This window comes from Jaculus jaculus, chromosome 13 (genome assembly GCF_020740685.1).
Source record: "Jaculus jaculus isolate mJacJac1 chromosome 13, mJacJac1.mat.Y.cur, whole genome shotgun sequence".
Lineage (NCBI taxonomy): Eukaryota > Metazoa > Chordata > Mammalia > Rodentia > Dipodidae > Jaculus > Jaculus jaculus.
This window is the reverse complement of record NC_059114.1, coordinates 28580664-28602225: the sequence shown is the minus strand read 5'-3', so window position 1 is coordinate 28602225 and position 21562 is coordinate 28580664. Positions and strand designations below refer to the sequence as shown.

The 21562-nt window shown below is 46.7% G+C and overlaps 1 protein-coding gene and 1 pseudogene across 8 annotated transcripts in view; both read left to right on the top strand.

The window, feature by feature from the left end:
- Positions 1-21562, top strand: part of Pitpnm2 (phosphatidylinositol transfer protein membrane associated 2) — a 200010-nt gene that overhangs the window by 50665 nt on the left and 127783 nt on the right. For 6 of the 8 annotated variants that reach the window (XM_045132553.1, XM_045132547.1, XM_045132554.1 and 3 more), the window contains exon 2: positions 374-475. The gene's annotated coding sequence lies outside the window, so the exon portion shown is untranslated. Of the gene's footprint in view, positions 1-373; positions 540-2002; positions 2090-21562 lie in introns of all 8 variants that reach the window. The other 2 variants (XM_045132551.1, XM_045132552.1) reach the window with 2 other exon arrangements.
- LOC123454406 lies at positions 9516-9590 on the top strand (annotated as a pseudogene).

The following is a 21562-nucleotide window of genomic DNA, read 5'->3' as shown; positions in this document are numbered from 1 at the left end:
CCAATTCCAACAGGGTCCTAGGTGAAACCATCAGGTTGGGGACCAAGCATCATGGCCAGGCTTCTGCCGTAAGAAGGCAACTGTGTGTGTTACAGTGTCAGTCTTCATTCCCTGCAGAGTTCTCCTAACTGGGAGATGTAGGGTACATTGATCATTGGTTCTGAGTCAAGTACTTGCATCCTTGATTGGGTCTTTTTGTAAAATAGGCCCTTCTGTTATGTATACTCCTTTGACCCTCTTGTTCCTTTGGGGCTTTGGGTCTGGCATTGCTCAGGCTGAGGCTGGCTCCACTGATTTCTCTATTGAATTACATAGAGTGATGGGGAGGGAGCCCAGGGTCTCACCTCCTTTCCTGTTGTGCTTCTTCCTACAGGATGCTGGCACATGTGTCGTGGTCCCTGACACACTCTGTGGGCCTGCTGATCCATCCTTTCTCCTGTGGCAGGGACATCAACAGAACTGTTCAGATACACAGGTAAGGACTGACTAACTGTACTATGGCTGTGCCTTCTGGAGCTGAGGTCCTGTGGAGTTTGGAGGTAGGCTTTGCCATTTTATTCTCCCTTTAAAAACTTAACTATCTGATTGTTGTAGGGTAGACTGTGTTTATTGATTGATTATGTTTCTTGAAAATATTGACTCATTTTCATACTGAGGTTTTAGCTTTAATATAACACTTGAGGCCCCAGAGCTGCTATCTTCTCACTTAAAGACCACCCTGGGGGTGTTCTTTGTTTTCTTTTCTTTTTTACTATTAAGGATCAGCCAGGGGGACCCCACCCCCTCACTCCAGGATTAGGACAGGGCAGGCAGAGATTTCATCTTGAAGCTGGTTTCTTGCTGGCTGGAGATCTTGGCTCCAGCCATCACCCAGTCTTGGCTGTAGACAGAAGCTGGGCTACTTCCTTACATTACCTATAAGCAGTAGTGACCCAGAAACCCACCTTCATGTTTTTTCTCAGGCCCTGTCCATGGGTGCGCTCTGGCTTCTTGTCCCTTTCATTTCCTATGTCTGTATCTCTCCTGACTTTTTAAAAAAATTTTTTTCTTTTGCCAAGGCCTTTGGTGGGTAGGACAGGAGGTCAATTGACTTTTCCTTTTTCTTCCCTGACTCCCACACACTCTGCTTTCTGTATCTCATCAGTTTGTTTGAACTTTAGGGTCATAGAGGCTGGATATTCCTTCTATAGAAGGTGAGCAAGCTGGGAAGAGAGGGAGGTTTACTGTCCCAACCTCTGCTTTTAAATGTACCATCTCAGCTGCATTCTACTACAGCCCTGTGCCATGGTGATTGGAATCCCATCTCACCTGACGGAGCTTAAGCTGAAGCTCAGAGATGGCAGATGTCAACTTGTGTCACACAGTAGGAGTGGGATTGGGGCCCAAGACTAGACACAGGTGGAAGCATATGGCTTGGTTTTCCAAATGTGACCCTTGACCCATGACCCACAGGTCATGGTCTGGCCTATGCCCAGATCTAACTTACCATGTGGCTCCTCCTCTTCATAGCCTATTTCTTACTAGGGAACCTGGGCAGAGCTTACGGCTTTCTGGGCTGCCTTGGGCTTGGTGAGCATGCCCCTCTTGCTTCTGCATTTGCAGGCTGGCACCGTGGGCTGTTTTCATTTCTAATTGCTCATTCTCTTTGCTTGCTGTGAAAAAGCCTCCAAGTGCTAAGGAGTGAGAGGGTTGTGTTATAATTTTTTGTTTTTGTTTTGTTTCACTTCAGTTTCCAAGGTGTCTCAGTTGTGGGAGGGGTTATGGGGAGAACAACATCAGAAAATTTAGCTTGGACTCACAGCTTCTCCTGAGGTCACCCAGGTTCTGTGGGGTTTGAGCCCTGTGATTGGCCATGTGCTAGTGAGTTTGGCCTCCAACACAAGGCAGAGGCCCTGGAGAATACTGCCCAGCAAATCCTGAATGCTGACATCACCTCTTGGTGCTGGGAGAGTCCATGCCCCAGCACTGGCTTGGGGCCTTCACTTCGTTTCCTTTCTCACAGGAAGGGGCTCTTTTGTGTTTACCAGCTGCATCCCAGACATCACTGGGTTTTCAGAGACAACAGCCTTGCAGCCCTCCTAACCCAAAGGTACTTAGCAATTTCTCTGTTTCACGCCAGCAAATATTTTTCAAGTATTTGGTATGCATTGGGTCCTGTTCCAGGTATCAGGTACTGAGAACAAAGCATACAGAAGGCCACATGAGAGCAGAGTTGGGACTCTTGTGCATCCTGTGCTTTGCTTGTTCTGTTTCAACATCCTGAAGTACCCTCATGTTGTCCCTGCTTGCTAGCTTCCTGTTTCCCCATCCTAGATACTTCAAACACACTCTTGTCCCAAACTTACTAGCCTGCCCTTCCTTTCCTTGTGTTTTTCCAATTTACCTCTATACTTCTGATAGGATTCTTTTGTTTTGTTTTGTTTTTCAAGGTAGAGTTTCACTCTAGCTCAGGCTGACCTGGAAGTCACTATGTAGTTTCAGTGTGGCCTTAAACCCATGGCAATTCTGCCTTCCTGGTGCTGGGATTGAAGGTGTGTGCCACCACACCCAGCTAGGATTCTTTTTAATTTTTTAAAAAATATTTTATTTTATATGCATGTGTGTGTGTGTGTGTGTATACACACACAAACACACACACACACATATACTTTGTTTTGTTTTGCAAGGTAGAGTTTCACGCTAGTCCAGGCTGACCTGGAATTCACTGTGTATTCTTAGGTAGCCTTGAACTCATGGCGATCCTCCTCCTACCTTTGCCTCCTGAATGCTGGGTTTAAAGGCGTGTGCCACCATGCCCGGCTTTATATATATATATAGAGATATAGATACAGATATGTTTTAAATTTTTTGTGTTTATTTTTATTTATTTATTCGAGAGTGACAGACACACAGAGAAAAAGAGACAGAGAGAGAATGGGCACGCCAGGACTTCCAGCCACTACAAACGAACTCCAGACGTGTGTGCCCCCTTGTGCATCTGGCTAACGTGGGTCCTGGGGAATTGAGCCTCGAACTGGGGTCCTTAGGCTTCCCAGGCAAGTGCTTAACCACAGCCATGCTCTAACCCTAAAAATACTTTTTTTTTTTTTTTTTGAGGTAGGGTCTCACTATGGTCCAGGCTGACCTGGAATTAACTCTGTAGTCTCAGGGTGGCCTTGAACTCATGGCGATCCTCCTACCTCTGCCTCCCGAGTGCTGGTAAAAATATTCTTATTTATTTATTGGAAAGCAAAAAGAGACAGAGAATGGGCGTACCAGGGCCTGTAGCCACTGTAAACAAACTCCAGATGTATGTGCCACTTTGTGCATCTGGTTTTATGTGGCTACTGGGAAATCAAACCTGGGTCATTAGGCTTTGCAGGCAAGAGCCTTAACCACTGATATATCTCTCCAGCCCAAAGATTCTTGCTATCAAATGCCCTGAAATATTTGGGTGCCTGTGTACTATCAATCCATGAACTTTTTAATGGGGGAGTCTTTGTATTTCTGTATTTGTATTCGACACCTGGTTGTCTTGCTGTGATGGACACAGATGGTCAATGGCTGAGTACAGGAATGCTCTCCTTGTCCTCTACAAAGGGCTGAGGAAGGGAAAAACTCAGGGAGCAGAACTTATTTTTTAGAGAAGCTGCTGTGTGCAAATAAACTCTTGAGTCCTTTGCTTCCAGAAGGATACTGGACATCAGGGTTGTTGCATAGCAGTCTGACATCTACTTCTGCCTGGCCCAGAAGCAGGATATCACAAAAGAAAGTATCTCAAAGAGAGGCCAGCTGGGAGAACATTCGCCCTCAGCAAGTTGAAGATGCTTTCCATTATGAGCAGGGAAACAGGGATCCTAGCTGTGACTGCACCTGGGTGTCCTTGGGCAGGAGTACAGCAGGGAGGGTCTCCTGGCACAAGGCTTCTTGGCTTCCTTCCTACTTCTTAGTGTGGACTCAGGCAGGGAGGCGGGCTTCCTGCCATTGTCTCCATGATAGGTCTCAGAAAGGTCACTGTCTCCTCCAGAGGAATAGGGCCTGGGCAGGGCCTTAACCACAGCAGCAGTGGACACAGATTGCCCATAGCTGTGCCTGCCTCCCTTCCTTTGCTCCGGCCCTGAGCTAAGCAGGGACCAAGGTATCTGTCACCTGGGAACCAGGCCTCCAAGCCACTTTCCAGTCCTTCTTTGTTGGCAGGCCTGGCCCTATGTCAAGTTGGATAGTTCATTCCCTTGGGTCTAAGCCACATTATACCCGAGCATGGTGAGGCTAAGAGATGAAGAGGGCTGACAGTGTGCCATGAAACAAAGGTACTACTACTGCCCTGAAGTCCATAAGGGACAGGAGCTTGACCTCAGCTCTTTACTGTCCCCACAGTACTGGCAAGAGAACTAGGTAAGACCTGATGGCTTTGGCCATGCCTAGACCAGTTCTGCACCTTGCTCCTGCTGGCTTGTCTGTTTGCATGCTTGAGTTTGACACATTAGTTTGACATACACCTAATACTGTTTGGGACATGGGCTTTAGCCAGAGACCTCCTGGGTTCACTCTCTCTGCCTACTGGCCTTCCTTCCCCTGGCACACATGACCCCCATCCCCAACCAGGGCTGGCTTTTTCACTCTGTCTGTTGTCCTGTTCTCCAGAAAGATCTCTTTGCCCTGTATGCTTAGGCAGTGCACTTCATCCTGTGAAGGTTATGTCCAACTAGGTGATACAATATGACTTGGGTTTCTGGCTGCTGCTCAAGGTCACCTGTTAAAGTATACCCAGGTGTGCCGTGTTTCTAGAGAGGCAGGCCCAAGAGTGCTAGGCTGATTGCTCCAGGACCAAGCCCATGTGAACAGGGCTTCTTGGAGCCTGCAAGGTTGTAGCAGGGAAACATTGCCACCTTTCTTCTCCTTCTTCTCCTGTCTCTACCTTCCCTGGAATTTCATAAAGGCCTCTGTTTTGTTTTCTTTCTGCATTTTCTTATACCCCTGTGCTCAAGGACCCCATGTTTGTGACCTCATAGGAACTATTTCTCATGAACCTAACCCTGTTCCTCCTATGGCTAGGTGCCCTCAGAATGGGCTGTTGTTTGTTTGTTTTTTCAAGGCGGGGTCTCACTCTAGCCCGGCTAATCTGGAACTCACTCTGTAGTCTCAGGTTGGCCTTGAACTCACAGCACTCTTCCTACCTCTGCTTTCCAAGTGTTGGGATTAAATGTGTGTGCCACCATGCCTGGCTCCTGAGGGCTTTTTAAAAATTCTCTTAAATTTTTGTGTGTGTATATATATGTATATGTGGGTGTGTGTGAGAGAGAAGAGAGGGAAGAAGAGAATTGGTGTGCCAGGGTCTCCAGCCACTGCAATCAAACTCTAGATGCATGCATCACCTTGTGTGTCTGGCTTATGAGGGACTTGGAGAGTCGATTATGGGTCCTTAGGCTTTGCAGGTAAGTGTCTTAACTGCTAAGCCATCTCTCCAGCCCTTTTTTTTGTTTGTTTTTGTTTTTGTTTTTTGAGGTAGAGTCTCACTCTAGCTCTGGCTGACCTGGAATTTACTATGTATTCTCACGGTGGCCCTAAGCTCTTGGTGGTCCTCTTACCTCTGCCTCCCAAGTGCTGGATTAAAGGTGTGCACCACCATGCCTGGCTACCAGCCCTTTTTATTTATTTATTTATTTAATTTTAGTTTGTTTTTTCAAGATAGGGTCTTGTCTTCTAGCCCAGGTTGACCTGAAATTTACTACATAGTCTCAGGGTGGCCTTGAACTCATGACAGTCCACCTACCTTCAAGTCTAGCTCTCATCTGAAAAAGAGAAGTAGATTCTCCAATGGAGAGTGAAGTCAGCACTGGTTAAATGGAATAAGCATTATTAATTTAGAAAGCATTTAAAGGGTGTAGACCCTCTTATAGCCCAAGATTAGTGGGAGCTTGACAATGGAAAGCAGAGTCATTATCTGGATATGATTCTGACTTGTGTCCCAGTTCCAGATATGGTTTTCTTTTCACTGAGAAGATCTGTTAGCCAATCCAAGAGCAGGTGGTTACCCACCATGGCAGTCTTTCTGTGATGTGAACCAGGTCTTAACCAACTGCATATATTCTTGGAGTTCAGGAGTTCTCAGAGGCATTCCTGGAAGTCCAGGGAGCAAAGGCACTTTCCAGATTCTTCATTTTAGCACTGTGAGTGACTCCATAGTGGGTCAAAGCATATACTAAATCATTAAAAAATTCTGGCCCTGATGGGAATTTTATTTTTATTTTTTATTTTTATTTTTATTTTTATTTTTATTTTTATTTTTTTGAGGACAAAAGAGAAGTGTGTGGATGCTCCAGGGCCTGTTGCTGTTGCAAATGACTTTCAGAAACATGTGCCACTTTGTGTGTCTAGCTTTACATGGGTACTGGGTAATTAAACTGGGGCTGGCAGACTTTGCAAGCAAGTACCTTTAACTGCTGAGACCCTACGTCCAAAAAATAGCAAAATATGAACGTATATAAGTAGTTGTTACCCTGTGTTGGTTAGGGAATAATGACAAGGAACTGAAAGTCTGTACATGCCAGGGACAGGTGACTTTTTTTTTTTTTTTTTTTGAGGTAGGGTCTCACTCTAGCCCAGGCTGACCTGGAATTCACTATGTAGTCTTAGGGTGGCCTTGAACTCACAGCAATCCTTCTACCTCTGCCTCCTGAGTGCTGGGATTAAAGCCGTGTGCCACCACACCCGACTAAACTTTTTTTTTTTTTAACTGATCATCTTAGGGATTTGTTATTGTGGCAGAAAGCTGACTAACACACAGCTCCTCACTCCGGGACCTTTGCACACATCTTGGAAGCCTTCAGTGATATAAGATCTTCCTCCAGGCCCCATCTTTTAAAGGTTTCTACCACTTCCCAATAGTACCATGGGCTAGAGTGTAGCAAAGTTGTTCAGGTTGGTCAAGAGACTGAAGAGTGAATGAGTGAGTGAGTGAGTGAGTGAAACAGTAGCAGTAGAGAAAGTCAGAGAATGATGAGGTCATGGCTTTGTAGGTTATGTCAGGGCGTTGACCTTGAAGTGGCATGAAGCCACTGAAGGGTCTGGACAGTTGAGGATCAGTACCGGCCTGTAACTGCTGTGTTGAGCACAAGCTGGATAAGATGGAAGGAGGAAATAGGCAGAGCACAGGGAGAGGTGGTGGGAACTGTACCTAGAAGACCTCTGGGGGTGGGGTGTTGGGCTTCAGATTCATCTTACAGGTTAAGTAAAAGAATTCTGAGACATTGGGTGATCCCTATTTAGAAGAAGGTTCTCATGGACTTAGAAGACCCAAGAAACCTTCTAGTCTGAATTTTCACATAACCTTTGGGGAAACTAAAGCCCAGTAAAGGAAGTTACTTGTCCAAAGTCAAGCTGGTTAGGCATTTGGAATCTATCCAGTGGTTTGCAGTTTGTAGCTGAGCAGATAAATTCCTTGGTATAGGTCTGTGCAGGCTTGAGAGCTGTAGGCAGAAGGGTTGGCCCCAATACCCTGCAGCTGAGCTGTGGGGTCCTAGCAGTACTACCAGTGCCCAGATGGTAGCTTCTTCTATGGACCAGAGCCCAGGGTTTTGTAAGCTGAGGATTCTTGGCACTGTGGGCTTTCAGCAGTTGTGTTTGAGCCATAGCCTGAGGTTTTGACTTTTGATAGACTGCTGTGTTGGTGATATCTGAGGTCTTTGGTAGATCAAAAATCCTGGGCACTCTTCATTCAGTTGTGTGTGTGTGTGTGTGTGTGTTGTGTATGTATAGTATATATGTTTACATATGTGCATTTCCTGTGTGCATGAAAAGGCTGGAGGAGAATGGTGGGTATCCTTGGAGTGGCACCTGGTGGCAGAAAAGTCTGGCTCTTCTAATTTGTTTCTTTGAGATAGAGTCTGTCACTGAATCTGGAACTGCTATTTTTGGTCACACTGGCTGACCAGTGAGTCTTCTGTCTCTGCCTATGACAGGACTGGGACTACAGATGTGTGTGGCCATGTCCCCCCTTTTTAACATGGGTTCTGAGGATCAAACTTAGATCCTAATGCTTGTGTAGCAAGCACTTTACCTACTGAGCCATTTCTCTGTACTTCATTCCGCTCATATTGAGCTTCTGTTATGTTCAAAGTCAGAGACCAGGAAAATATTCCTGCCCTCAAGGAGCCGACAGTTCAAGGGGAACAGTCTGGTCAACCAAAGTCTTGTGTGTGTGGTGGGACGTAAAGCCCACATTGAAGGCCAAGATCGGGGATCAATCATCAAGCTAAAGTTAGGTGTGAAACAGCTTCCACAGTCTCCAGATGGCTGAGTGGACACAAACACAGCTCTTGTCACTGTGGTGGTCTGTTTCAATCTATGATTTCATCTCTTGCAATAAAGAGGGCACAGAATACTGGTAGTGTCACTGAGAATGGATGTCATTTAAACTGGGAGGGTATGCCATACTCTTGGCTCTGTCCTTCTTGCTAGAAATCTGCTGCTCATCCATGCGTCTTTATAATGGGATGTGTCTGATCACTGTGTTTTAGATTACAAGGCTAATCTAATGACAGCTTGTGGTCAGGGCATAGAAGAGGTCTGTGCTGTTCTCAACTCCACAGGGAGGACCTCTTGAGACTCCTCAGCACGAGAACCACCTGAAGATGGTGGAGAAAGATTTTGCTTCCATTCTCTTGGGAGAAGTTTAATCTATTGGCTGAAAGGGGAACTGAAATCCCATTTGATTTTCCTTTTAGCCATTTAAATTGATCTGTTCCCTTCACAATAGATAGACTGTTGAGAAATGACAACTTGAAATCACTGTCGCTGACTGATTTACAGGCTGCCTCTTGCAACTGCCTTTTCTTTGTTCTGGTGAGTGCCCTGGCAATCACAGGTGATCACAAGACACGGATAAGGATGTGGTACCAGAAATGGAGAAATAGGGCCAGGCACCTGGAGGCAAAATGGCTGGCCAGACTAGGTGTGAGGTGAGCCCAGGAAAGCCAGTTAGCACCTTCTTACAGCTACAGAAGATGAGAGGCAGGCTGCAGAGGAAATAGAGACATTTACCCTGCCCTGAAAATGTAGCTGGGAAGCTGGGCATAATGGTATAGGAGGCCTGTACTGTAGCACTTGGAAGGCTGAGAAGATGAACATAGTGGCACAAGAAGCCTGTACCACTATACTTGGGAAGCTGAGAAGTGGGCACAGTGGTGCAAGAAGGTTGTATCCTAGCACTTGGGAGGCTGAGGTAGGGAGATTGCAAGTTTGAGACCAACATAGGTGTCATGGGAAACTTGGAAGATGTAAACACATGTTTCTTTACCCCAAGTAGGGCTCAGATGATAGACCAAAGTATAATGGCCTCCAAACCAGTTTTGGTGAACCAATGAATTTATTGGGGTTACTTAAAGAGCAGACTGAGGGGTTGCTTACAGAAGCATGGGCAACTCAAAGGCAGCTGCATCACTGAAAGTCCACCCCAGCATAAGTGACACCTCACAGAAGCTACATGTCTTAATAATCTCTCAGAGATGTCTAGACTTGAAAAGACAAAGCCAGCTGCGCTGCCTTTGAGCCCCCGGCGCGCCTGCACGTGGCCGCCGGGGTCTAGCTGCGGTGTGGTCTGGAACTCATGGTGGTCATCCTACCTCTGCCTCCCAGCTGGGATTAAAGGTAAATATATGCAGTACTTAGTAAGCTGATGAAATAAATTTAAGAGTGGGTCAATATTTAAGGGCAAGAATGCACATGAGGAAGTATGGGGGTTCAATGAAGTCCCAAATACAAGCATTACTAAACTCCAATCAAGGAACACAACTTTTGTCCTTATGTCAAATTCAACTCATTTTACATTTGAACAGAAGAGAAAATGGGGCCTGTTTTGAACCCATTATCCTTAGTACGGGGGGGGGGGGGGGTTATTCTGTGAGAGCTGTGCTAAGGCCCAAACAGACCAAAATTGTCAATAGACTTCAAAATTTATGGGAGCAAATCTAGAAGCAGAAATTTTTTTTCCTAAAAAAAAAAAAAAAAAAAAAAAGAATAAAAAAGAAAAGACAAAGCCAGTGAGAGTAGTAGCTTGGAGCCCTAGTGCAGTGTCTGATACTTAAAAGGTGCTCAGTCAAGAACCTTCTTATAGTGCCCTGGCTAATCCTGGTCCTATAAGAAAACTGTCTGGAGCACGTTGGGCAGGTCCTCTCATTTCTCTGTGCCCCAATTTCCCCATCTGTGAGATGGGGCAATACCAGGACTTACTGTATCCTCTGAGGATTGAATAAGTGAACACCTTTGGAGTCCTGGGACTGTGCATGTGTCAGCTTCCATGATCATTCCTGGCCCTGGGTGTTGGGGCACCTGTTTGTGTTTGAGACAGGTCTCTTGGAATCCAGGTTGACCCTGAACTAGCCAAGGATGGCCTTGAATTTCTGAATCCTCTTGCCTCTACCTTCTGAGTACCAGGATTTTACAGGTATGCGCCACTAAGCCTGGTTTATGTGGTACTGGGGGTCAAACCTGGGGCTTCAGTTTTATGAATACTAGGCAAGAAGTCCACCAACTGAGCCATATCCTCAGTGGGTTTTTTGTTTGTTTTAAATCTTAGAGAGTGAGAGTAAGAGAGAGAGAGATTGAGAATTGGTGAGTCAAGGCCTCCAGCCACTGCAAACCAACTCCAGATGCATGCACCACCTTGTGCATCTGGCTTACATGGGTAGTGGGAATCGAACCTGGGTCCTTAGGCTTCACATGCAAGTGCCTTAACCACTGAGCCATCTCTCCAGCCCTGTTTTTTTTTTTTTTAAGATTTATTTTTATTTATTATTAGAGACAGAGAGTGAGAATGGGCATGCCAGGGCCTCTAGCCACTGCAAACAAGTTCCAGATGCATGTGCTCCCATGTGCATCTGGCTTACATGGGATCTGGAGAATTAAACCTGGGTCCTTATGCTTCACAACCATGCACCTTAACTAAGCTAAGCCATTGCTTCAGCTCCTGTTTTTGTTTTTGTGATAGGCTCTTACTTACATATTCTGTAGCCCAGGAAGGCCTTGAATTCACAATCCTCATGCCTCAAGTAGCTGGAAAGACAGCTGTAGCACTTAGCCCCTGGTTTCTTTGCTGTTTTCCTCTGGGGCTAGGCTTTTCGATTGATGGAGCCATATGTAGCAATAGCTGCAGGGATCTTAGAAGTTGGAGTGGATCCTGGCACAATACTTGCTGCAGAGGCCCTGGGCAGTCATGGGGTACCAGCTTGCCAGAAGCACTGGGTCATTCAGAAGCCCCAGCCCAGAGCAGTGTGACCTGGTCCCAGGTATTAGAAAGTCTGCCAGAAGCCCCAGCACTACAGGTTCTCAGGGGCAAAAGTGAGCCTGCTTGCTAAGCTTGCTAAGAGCAGGAGCTTCCTTACTTGGAAGCACAGGTTGCTCTCCAGGGAATCTGGCAAGGCAAATTCAGAGAGCACTCAGATTTGCCTTTGTCTTCGTCTCATGGGAGTCCTTATATGAGAATCCACATGTATTTTATTGTTGTTGCAGATGTTTTCATCTGGCTAGGCTAGGCAGTGGGATCTACTGAGGTCCTCTGGGATGGAGGGACAGATGCAGATTAGAGCTTGTGGTGTGTATCTAGAGTCCACAGTGCAGCCAACTGCCTAATGGGGAAGAGCTCTTAGAAGAGGGAGCCTTTCAGCTAGGTTTTGAGGGGTGTAGAGGAGTTTACGAGAGGAGGGAAAGGAGAGAATGGTACCAAAATATACAATAGGCAGAAAGCTGGCTACAGAGTGCAGGTCTCAGGAATAGAAACTTTGAGGCTATGGAATTCAGGGACTCACTTGTGGTTCGTGGGTCTGTTTCTGTGGTACTTGGATGTTTGCTCCCAGCAGAGATGGGCCTCCTCTTCCCCATTTGAATGATTCTAACCTCACCATAGCCCCCTGCTGTGATGGGGCCTCATGACATCCCTGACCTCCCAGCATTTCTAGCTCCTGGGTAGGGTCCTGACATGCCTCTCACATTTCTTCTCCACACCAGCCCTGGCCCATTCTTTTTTTAAAAAAGAAATTTATTTTTATTTATTTATTTGATAGAGAAAGAGGGAGAGAGAGGGAGAAGAGAGAGAAAGAATAAGAATAGGTGCACCAGGGCCTCCAGCCACTGCAAATGAACTCCAGATGTGCACCCCCTTGTGCATCTGGCTAACATGGGTCCTGAGGAATCGAACCTGTGTCCTTTGGCTTTGCAGGTAAATGCCTTAACCACTAAGTCATCCCTCCAGTCCCAGCCCTGGCACATTCTAGGCCTCCCCGGGATCCAAAGCCCAGTTTTCTTTCCTAAGTGCATCTTCCAGGCCTATGGATCAGCACTTCCCCTTTCCTTGGGAGAAGAGCATTTGTGGATAATCTCGAGATCCAGCTGCTGTCCTGGGAACTCCCCACATAAGGTTCCATTCATGTTGGCTTTTCTGCTTCACAGGTGTTAAGCCTCCAAATGCTAAGCTTCATCCCATTGGTGATGGAGCTAGGACTTGAAGAGGGCTTGTTCTGATGTTCCCGGCAAGCCCTTCAGCCACTCCCTTTGTGGGGGGGTGTGGGGGAGGGCAGGGCTCAAGTGTACTTATCATCGGGCACTGAAACTGAAAGGAGCCGGGTCCCTTGGTGGGCGTCCTGGCCAACTGGGTTGTCTGTGTATCTTCCTCCCACTTCCCCCATGCTGGCCTGTGCCAAGTCCAATGCAAGTGGCGGGCAGGAGGGCTGCTCACAATTAGAGCTATGACCTGGTTCGGTGAGTCTGGGCCTGTTGCCTTGGTTCTTTATTCCTTCCCCAAGCTGGCTAGTTTGCTCTGATTAGCACACTGACGTCAGGAAAGCATGTCATCCTCAGTCTCCCTTTGGCCTGGCAGCTGTAATATATGGTTTGGGATGTGTCCCCTGCCTCACTATAGGGCCGAGGTCAGCAGGGAGAGAGGGATTATGTTGTTCTCATCTGGCTGCTGCCATTTCACCAGCTTCATCCAGCTGTTCCCCATTCCCCACTGCCAAGTGGCAGATGTTGGGGTGAAGTCAGCTTGGGAGCAAGGGACCTGCCTATCAGCTTCACGTGAATGTCTTGGAGGCTATTTCTGGTCTTGCCATTATCCCAATGGCTTCAAGTGATAAATATAGACACAGATTGAAAAGCCCCAGTGGCAGGCAGGCAGGCAGGCAGGCAGGCAGGCAGCACTGGGGAGAGTGTGGATGGGGGCTCAGCTATAAATAAGTCTGCTGGAACACCTCCCCAGCCATGGTATACTGCTGCTGCCAGGCTGGCGTGCATGCGTGTGTGCGTGTGTACGCTCAAAGAGATACAGTTCCTCCCTGCTTGCCTGCCAGAGCACACTTGTGCCTCAGTCCTGGGTGGAGGAGGGACAGAAAGAAAGTCTGCCAAGGAAAGGGAAAGAGGTGCCATCTATTTGAGACCTTAGACAATAGGATGAGTTGCTAGAGGTCTTTTCCCTGGCAGCAAGTAACCATTATAGAAGGAAAATGGAGAATAGCCACATGGTAGGGAAAATGTGTTGTACCTCTGAGAATGGTGTTCACATTCCAGCATCTTTAGTCCTCTAAGCTTCCCTTGGTACAGTAGGGCTGGGAAGGCTGGGTGCTAGGCCTAGAAGATTCTAGGACCCTGAGCTGAGGTCCTGCTAGAGCCTGTCACACATCCTATGTTAGTGGGGTATTATTTTGGTTTTGTTATTTCTTCTGCCCTGCCTAAATCCATTCTCTTTGTAAAAGCACAACTTTAATTATCTTCTGGGTCCTGGTCCTCACAGTGGTCCTTGTTTAGGCTAAAGTTGAACAGGCATTTTTCCAGATGTTCCCTGGTCTGCAGTCAACCCCTTCCCAGTCTCCCTGCCCCTTCTTCATGCCTGTTTTCATCTTTCTGCCTTCCTTGGCATCCTTTGCTTCTTTTTAAATTTTTTTTAAAATTATTTATTTGAGAAAAAGAGAAAGGCAGATGAAAGAGAATGGGTGCACCAGAGCCTTCAATCCTGCAAATGGACTCCAGATGCATATACCACCTTGTGCATCTGGCTTATGTGGGTCCTGGGGAATCGAACCTGGGTCCTTTGGCTTTGCAGACAAGCTCCTTCAACCACTAAGCCATCTCTCCAGTCCATCCTTTGCTTCTTCTCCTAGTTCTCCCCACTCCCTATCTTCTGCTCCACCTCCTCCCAGCTGGAAGCAGATACTTGAGGTTGCTAGATGAGGAGCAGAGCAGTGCTCAAGAGCGTCTTCATTTCTCATAGAAAGATAAAAGTCTATGCTGGCAAGGATCCCAGGAACTCATGTGAATAAAGTATCTCTGCCATGCAGTTACCAATCATAGGAAGTGGCATCCTGTAAGCCTGTTCCCCTTGGCAGCCTCATTTAACAAGGACTAAGCACTGGAGCGTGCAAGCTGGTCCTGGCAAGAAGTGACATATATTAATATTGTATAAATAAATGATGCCCTGAGTGTTCTTGCAAAGAGTCCTGTGTGGGAATATGTGCTCCTAAGGAGGAGGGGCTTATACCTCTCAGCCCTATGTGTTTTAGGGCTCCAAGAAACTGGAGTCAGGATGGGTGTGGTGGCTCATGCTTTTAATCCCAGCACTTAGAGGCAGAGATAGGAGGATCACTATGAGTTCGAAGCTACCCTGAGACTATATAGTGAATTCCAGGTCAGCCTGGGCTAGAGTGAGACCCTTCCTTGAAAACAAAAACAAAAATATGGTGGCACACGCCTTTAATCCCAGCACTTGGGAGGCAGAGGTAGGCATGGGTTCAAGGCCACCCTGAGACTACATAGTAAATTCCAGGTCAGCCTGGACTAGAGAGACCCTACTTCAAAAATAAAACAAACCAACTAACAAAAAAGAAACAAAGGAAATTACAGGGCCACTTTGGCCTCCTGACTTGTTATTCAGTCCTTGAGTATGAACTCTGAGCTCTTAGTGCTGCCAGAATGAACTGGATCTGGCTCTTGGTTTTAAAAGGCTCTTGAGCCCCAGGAGGGGCTAGGCCATTGGCATCTGTGATAACCATACTAATGACCACCAAGCACTATGGGAATTGGTGGGGCCATCAAAAACACGGAGTTTTACTCCACATAGATGTGGGGTTGAATGTGTGCCAAGGGAGTCCTTCCAGGTGGAGGAAATATCATGTGCAAAGAAACTGAGGGAGGCACTGTAGGTCCCTCCCTGTTCATGGTAGACTGGCTTCTGCTTGTGGGTTCCTGGTCCAGATGGTGCTGGGGAACCTGGGCTAAGGGAAAGACTAGGTGGGAACTTGTGCATTGGTTAAGGAGTTTAAGTGTCATTTTTGAATCTAGGAGAACACTTTTTTTTGGTTTTTGGTTTTTGGAGGTAGGGTCTTACTCTAGCTCAGGCTGACTTGGAATTCACTATGTAGTCTCAGGGTGGCCTCGAACTCACGGCCATCCTCCTATGTATGCCTTCTGAGTACTCGGATTAAAGGCATGTACCACCAGGCCCAGTTTGAAGGTCTTTTAGATGGAAGAGTGATACATGTGGAGGTAGGTACTGGAAGCTTCACCTGACTTTGTGGGTGACAGGTTGGATGTGGTGGGGGTGGGTAGGCTGGTGACAACATCACAATATCTTGCTTTGTTGAGTAATGAAAGAGATTTTTCTTTCTTCTTCTCGTGGGGTTATAAAATCAGGGCACACATGTGGGTGTGTGCTCAAGATATGATTGCTAAGCCGGGCATGGTGGCACAGGCCTTTAATCCCCGCACTTGGGAGTCAGAGGTAGGAGGATCACTGTGAGTTCGAGGCCACCCTGAGACTACATAGTGAATTCCAGGTCAGCCTGGACTACAGTGAGACCCTACCTTAATAAACTAAAAAAAAAAAAAAAAGATATGATTGCTTTTGAAGATGGTAATGCTAAGTGGCCATCAGTGGAGGCTGGTAAAGCCTTGTTACAAGCATGGAGCCATTGGTTTTGATTTGTTCAGCTGTCCTTCTCAAGAATGACTTTGGCAAGTAAGTTTGTCCTAAGACAGTAGCTAAGCATGGAACAGAGATAACTTATTGCTGGGTATTGGCCTTTGGGCTCTCTCAAGTAGTTCCCATACTCCCCCACAAAACTGCCAGACTCTTCAGCTACATTGGCTGCTGCTGGCCAGGCTCTTAAATCCCTGCCTGCCAAAGTGACGCATTCACCCCAGGGCTGATGGGGAGCCCAGAGCTCCAGCACCCAAAGAGAACTGAGCAAAACTAAGTTATATGAGGAACAGATAAACATGTCTGCCTAGGGACCACAGAATCCAGAAGTTATTTGGTCATGTAAATATTTGTGTGTGTGTGGTTCTGTGGGTGCTAACTGATAAATTGGGTGACAAAAGGAGAAGCTAGGTGGCCACAGTCTTACCCTGAGGACAGAGGTGGTGTTTCTGAACTGCTGAGTGGGTGAAAAGTCAGGAATGTGGCCATTCCTGGAAGTCCAGAGCAGAGCCTCTGACTGGCTGCTTGGTCCTAGGCCCTCTTTCCTCAGATGGGAAACACTGCAAGGAGGGCAAAGGGAAGAGATAGGCCATCTGATGTGCACCAGAGACTCAGCAGAGCCTGGGCCTTCTCTAATGTTTGTCCTGGTACCTGTAGCTATTGCTCTTTTCTCCCCCTGAGCAGGGAGATGAGAAGCTAATGCCTTTGCTTGGCCCTGGGGGAAACCCAGAGGCTCTCCTGATGCACTCTCTGTCCTGCCCAATCCACTGCTCAGCCAGTGCATGCACAGATCATGCTGGAATTTTTCGCTTTTTTTTTTTTTTTTTATTTCTTCATCCAAATGTTTCCCCTTGTGTCTCTGGCCAAGCTAGGCTGCCTTCTGTACCAAGCTCGTATATCTTTGGAAGCAGGTCAGTGCTGGGATGGAGGTTCTGAGTCTTAGTGTCTAGAAGATCTGAGCTCTGTGGACTTGGACGCATTGGCACTGTCCCTGTAAACTAGTCATGCTGTAAAATAGGAATTGTAAAATGTCACCCTCACTGGGTGCTAAAGCGGGTCAATGAATATATGTGGCCATATGATCATTCAGCTGCCCTTTGCAGGAGATAGTGGTACAGAGAGAGAAACAGAGGCTCAGGAAGGCAGTGATTGGTGAAGGTTGAAGACCTGCCTAGCCAGGTCCCTTGCCTGCTGAGGCTCCCATTCCCTTCCGTTGGTATGTGTTAGAAGCAGCCGAAGACAATAGAAAGTAGTTCCTGGTCAGAGTTCATAACCCAGATGACCTTGGACAAACCATTCTGGACTCAATTTCCTTATCTGTCCAGGTTGTGCTACCTCCAATGGGCACTTTGAGGTGCTGAGTCTTGTGCTAACACCAGAAGGCCAGAGAAGACTTTAGGGACCCGTCTGTTTCTTCCTTTGTTCTTTTGGCTTGGTGATCCTGGCTAGTTTAGGATTAAAAGAAAGCTTGTCTATCTATCCCTCTAGTGTGGAGCCAGGGAGGAGCCTGTTCCATGCCAGGGACAAGTCTGGATAAAGTCTGGCCACCTCCCTTTAGGCTGCCATCCCATTGTTACCTCTTTTCCCCTCAGCCTTCAGGAAGCTGGCTGACCTGAGGACCTCACAGCAGCCCCACTTGAGCTGGCCTTTGGGAGCATGTTGCATGGCCAGGGCAGATGAATGGTGGTGATTTATGGTGTTGTGAAGAAGAATTCCTCTAATTATCAGCTTCTCCAATTCTGGACGTTAGGCCAGAGTTGGAGCAGCTGTTTGGATAACATCCCCAGAGGACTTAGCTGGCTTTCCTGGGCCAGAGTAGATGATAGAGACCTCAATGTCATCATGCATGAGCCAGGTTTCAAGCCTGGGGTGGGAGCATAGGGCTTGGCCATGCTTCCCTTTTGGGCACACTAGGTGAGAACACAGCCTTTCTTGAGCCAGCCAAGATCACCCCTCCTGAAAAGCCTTCCATGAGCCTTCTGAGCACCTGGATTGGTTCTCAGAGCTCTAGGCCCTTTGGATCCCTCTGACTAGTCTAAATTGTCATGTGTTCAGGCTACTTCCTCTGAATCTGTGGCCAGGGTGGCTAAAGAGCTTCCAATACAATAAGCTTCAGGGGGCTTGAGAGATGGCTTAGTGGTTAAATCACTTGCCTGAAAAGCTTAAGGACCTAGGTTTGACTTCCTAGAACCCACATAAGCCAGATGCACAAGGTGATACATGCATTACCTTAGGTGGGGCACCCATCTGGAGTTAGATTGCAGTAGCTAGAGACCCTGGCATGCCAATTCTCCCTCCCCTCCCCGCTCTCATAAAAAATTTTAGGGGCTGGAGAGATGGATTAGTGGTTAAGGCACTTGCCTACAAAGCCAAAGGACTCAGGTTCGATTCCCCAGTACCCACAAAAGTCAGATGTACAAGGTGGTACATGCATCTGGAGTTCATTTGCAGTGGCCGGATGCCCTAGCCCACCTATTCTCTCTCTTTGCCCCCCCCCCAGATTAAATAAATAAAAATAAAACAATATTTTAAAATTTTCTTTAAAAAAAGAAGCTTCTGAAGTTTATTATCTTTGCCATGTTGGGCAGTGCCACAACAGAAAGTGGGGGACACCATTATGTGGAAGAAGCAGGTATATAGCTCTCCCATGGCTTCCACACTGGAACAGCCCACAGTAGTCTTTTGCTCAAATGAGGGACTTTTGTCTCCGAGGTGAGGGGCTTGTCTCAGCAGAGTAGATAAGAGTGCCTTGGCCAAAAGCATTCTGATACTGTCAGCCTGGCATAGGCCTTCTGACTGTCATTCCATACCTTGCCCGAAGCCCCATTGGTCCTGCCTTAGCCTTATCTGACCACTGCTTCCCAGGGCCTGAGACTCTTGAGTTCCTGGTGCTGGTAGTAAGAAGGGCCAGGATGTAGCTGGGCCTTCCAAGGACTTATAACTATGCTAGGCACATCTCTGCCAGTATAACTGTTTGTCATTGCTGTTGTTTTACAGAGGTAAGTGGCACCCTTTTTCAGTCAGCCCTGTTTATTTGCTTATTTGTGTCTCTTTTGGTCAAGGATGGAAGTGTTCAAAAACATGGCATCAGAGGCTAGAGAGATGGCTGAATGGTTAAGGTGCTTGCCTAGAAAGGCTAAGAGCCCAAGGTCAATTTCCCAGTGTTCACGTAAGCAAGATGCTCAAAGTGGCACATGCATCTGGAATTCACTTACAGTGGCTGCAGGCCCTGGAGTACCCATTCTCTCTCCCTCTTAAATTAATAAGTAAATAAGATAAAAAATAATTTAGCTGGCTGTGGTGGCACATGCCTTTAATCCCAACATTTGGGAGGCAGAGGTAGGAGGATCACCATGAGTTCAAGGCTACCCTGAGACTACATAGTGAATTCCAGGCCAGCCTGGGCTAGCGTGAAATTCTATCTTGACAAACCAAAATAATTATTATAATAATGATTCAAAGGCCAGGAGTGGTGGCACAAGCCTTTAATCCCAGCACTTGGGAGGCAGAGGTAGAAAGATTGCTGTAAGTTTGAGGCCACCCTGAAACTATATAGTGAATTTCAGGTCAGCCTGGACTAGAACAATACCATATCTCAAAAATCCAAATGATGGGCTGGAGGGATGGCTTAGCAGTTAAGGCATTTGCCTACAAAGCCAAAGGGCCTAGGTTTGATTCCTCAGGACCCACATTAGCCAAAAGCACAAGGGGGCACATGTATCTGGAGTTCGCTTGCAGTGGCTGGAGGCCCTGGCACACCCATTCTCTCTCTCTTTCTCTGTCAAATAAATAAGTAAAATAAAATATTTAAAACAACCTAATGATGATGATAATAATAATTATATGTCAAAGATATGGTATCACACCCTGTCTGGGCTGGCCTCAGGCAGTGATTCAGAGAGGAGGGTATGAGCTGTGTTTCCTAGGGCAGAAGAAGAGGGTCTTTACCAACACCCTTCTTCAGTATCTGTGCCCCGAGCTTACAGTTGGTTGTTGGAAATTAGTGTGTTTATTGAGCCATTATTATTATTATTATTATTATTATTATTATTATTTTAGTGTCTTTACAAAGCACACAGTCTTCCCATTTAGAGTGCTCAATCCAGCAGTTTTTAAAATATTCTGAATTGTTTCACTAGTACCACAGCTAATTTTAGAAGATTTCCATTTTCCCCAATAGGAACCTATAGGTATTATTCTCCATTGGTTCTCAAATCATCAGTCCCCAGACAACTACTAATTTACTTTCTTTCTTCATGGATTTGCCTATTCTGGACATTTCATTGAAATGGAATCCTACAATGGGTGACCTTGTACCTGAGTTCAGATTTCCAGAATTCATGTAAATGCCATGTGTGGCAGTGCAGGTCTTTAATCCCAGTGTTCAATATCCTGCAACAAGTTTTTTGTTGTTGTTGATGTTTTTGTTTTTTTAGGGTCTAGCTCTAGCCCAGGCTGACCTGGAATTCACCGTGTAGTCTCAGGGTGGTCTTAAATTCATGGCAATCCTTCTACCTCTGCCCCCTGAGTGCTGGGATTAAACGTGTACACCACCATGCTTGGCAACAAGTATGTTTTTAAAGAGTGATTCTACATCTCTTGGTACAGTTCTGAGTTGGCAAAGGGGTGGAGCACTGGTGGAGAAGGTAATCCACAGGAACAGCTTCCAAGGGTCTCACCCAGGGGACTAAGTAAGAACTTGATTTCTGGGCTGGAGAAGTGGCTTAGTGGCTAAGGCGCATGGCTGAGAAGTGTAAAGACCTTGGTTTGATTCTCCAGGTCCCATGTTAGCCAGATGCACAAGGGGGCACATGCATCGTTTGTTTGCAAGTGGCTACAGGCTATGGTGCGCCCATTCTCTCTCCCCACCCCGTCTTAAATAAATAAATAAAAATAAAATCTTTTTAAAAAATAACTTGATTTCTGATAGCTCTTTTTTTTTTTTTTTGGAGTGGGAGGTTGAAGTAGGGTTTCACTCTAGCCCAGGCTAATCTAGAACTCACGCTATAGTCCCAGGATGGCCTCAAACTCACATGGACTCTCCTACCTCTGCCTCCCCAAGTGCTGGGATCAAGGGCATCTGCCACCACGCTTGATTCTGATATCCTTTCTTTAACCACCAAGCCATCTCTTCAGTTCCTGATATTCCTTCTTATGTGGTGGTTGAAAGGGAAAGAGGCCTGTGTCTTTTTTAAAAAAATATTTTATTTTTATTTATTTGACAGGCGGGGGAGGGCACCCCAGGGCCTTCAGCCACTACAAATAAAGTCCATATGCGTGTGCCTCCTTACATATCTAGCTAACATGAGCTCTGTGGAATTGAACCTGGGTCCTTTGGCTTTACAGGCAGGCCATCCCTCCAGCCCAAGTGGATCTTTTTCAGGTTACCTGATAGCTCTCTTTTTCTTTCCAAGACACAAGGACAATAGGCTGGCGTTTAGGAGAGAGCTCCTTTAAGGCAGCTGGGGCTATGCTAGAGGAGGCCATAAGGGAGGTGGGAACCTTGAAGTCTGGTCAGGCTTTGAAGAGGCCTGGTTTTGAGGAGCATATCCGAGGCCTGGAGGAGCCTTGCAGGCAGATCTGGAAATTGAACCAAGATTAGAGCCAGCATGATTGATAACA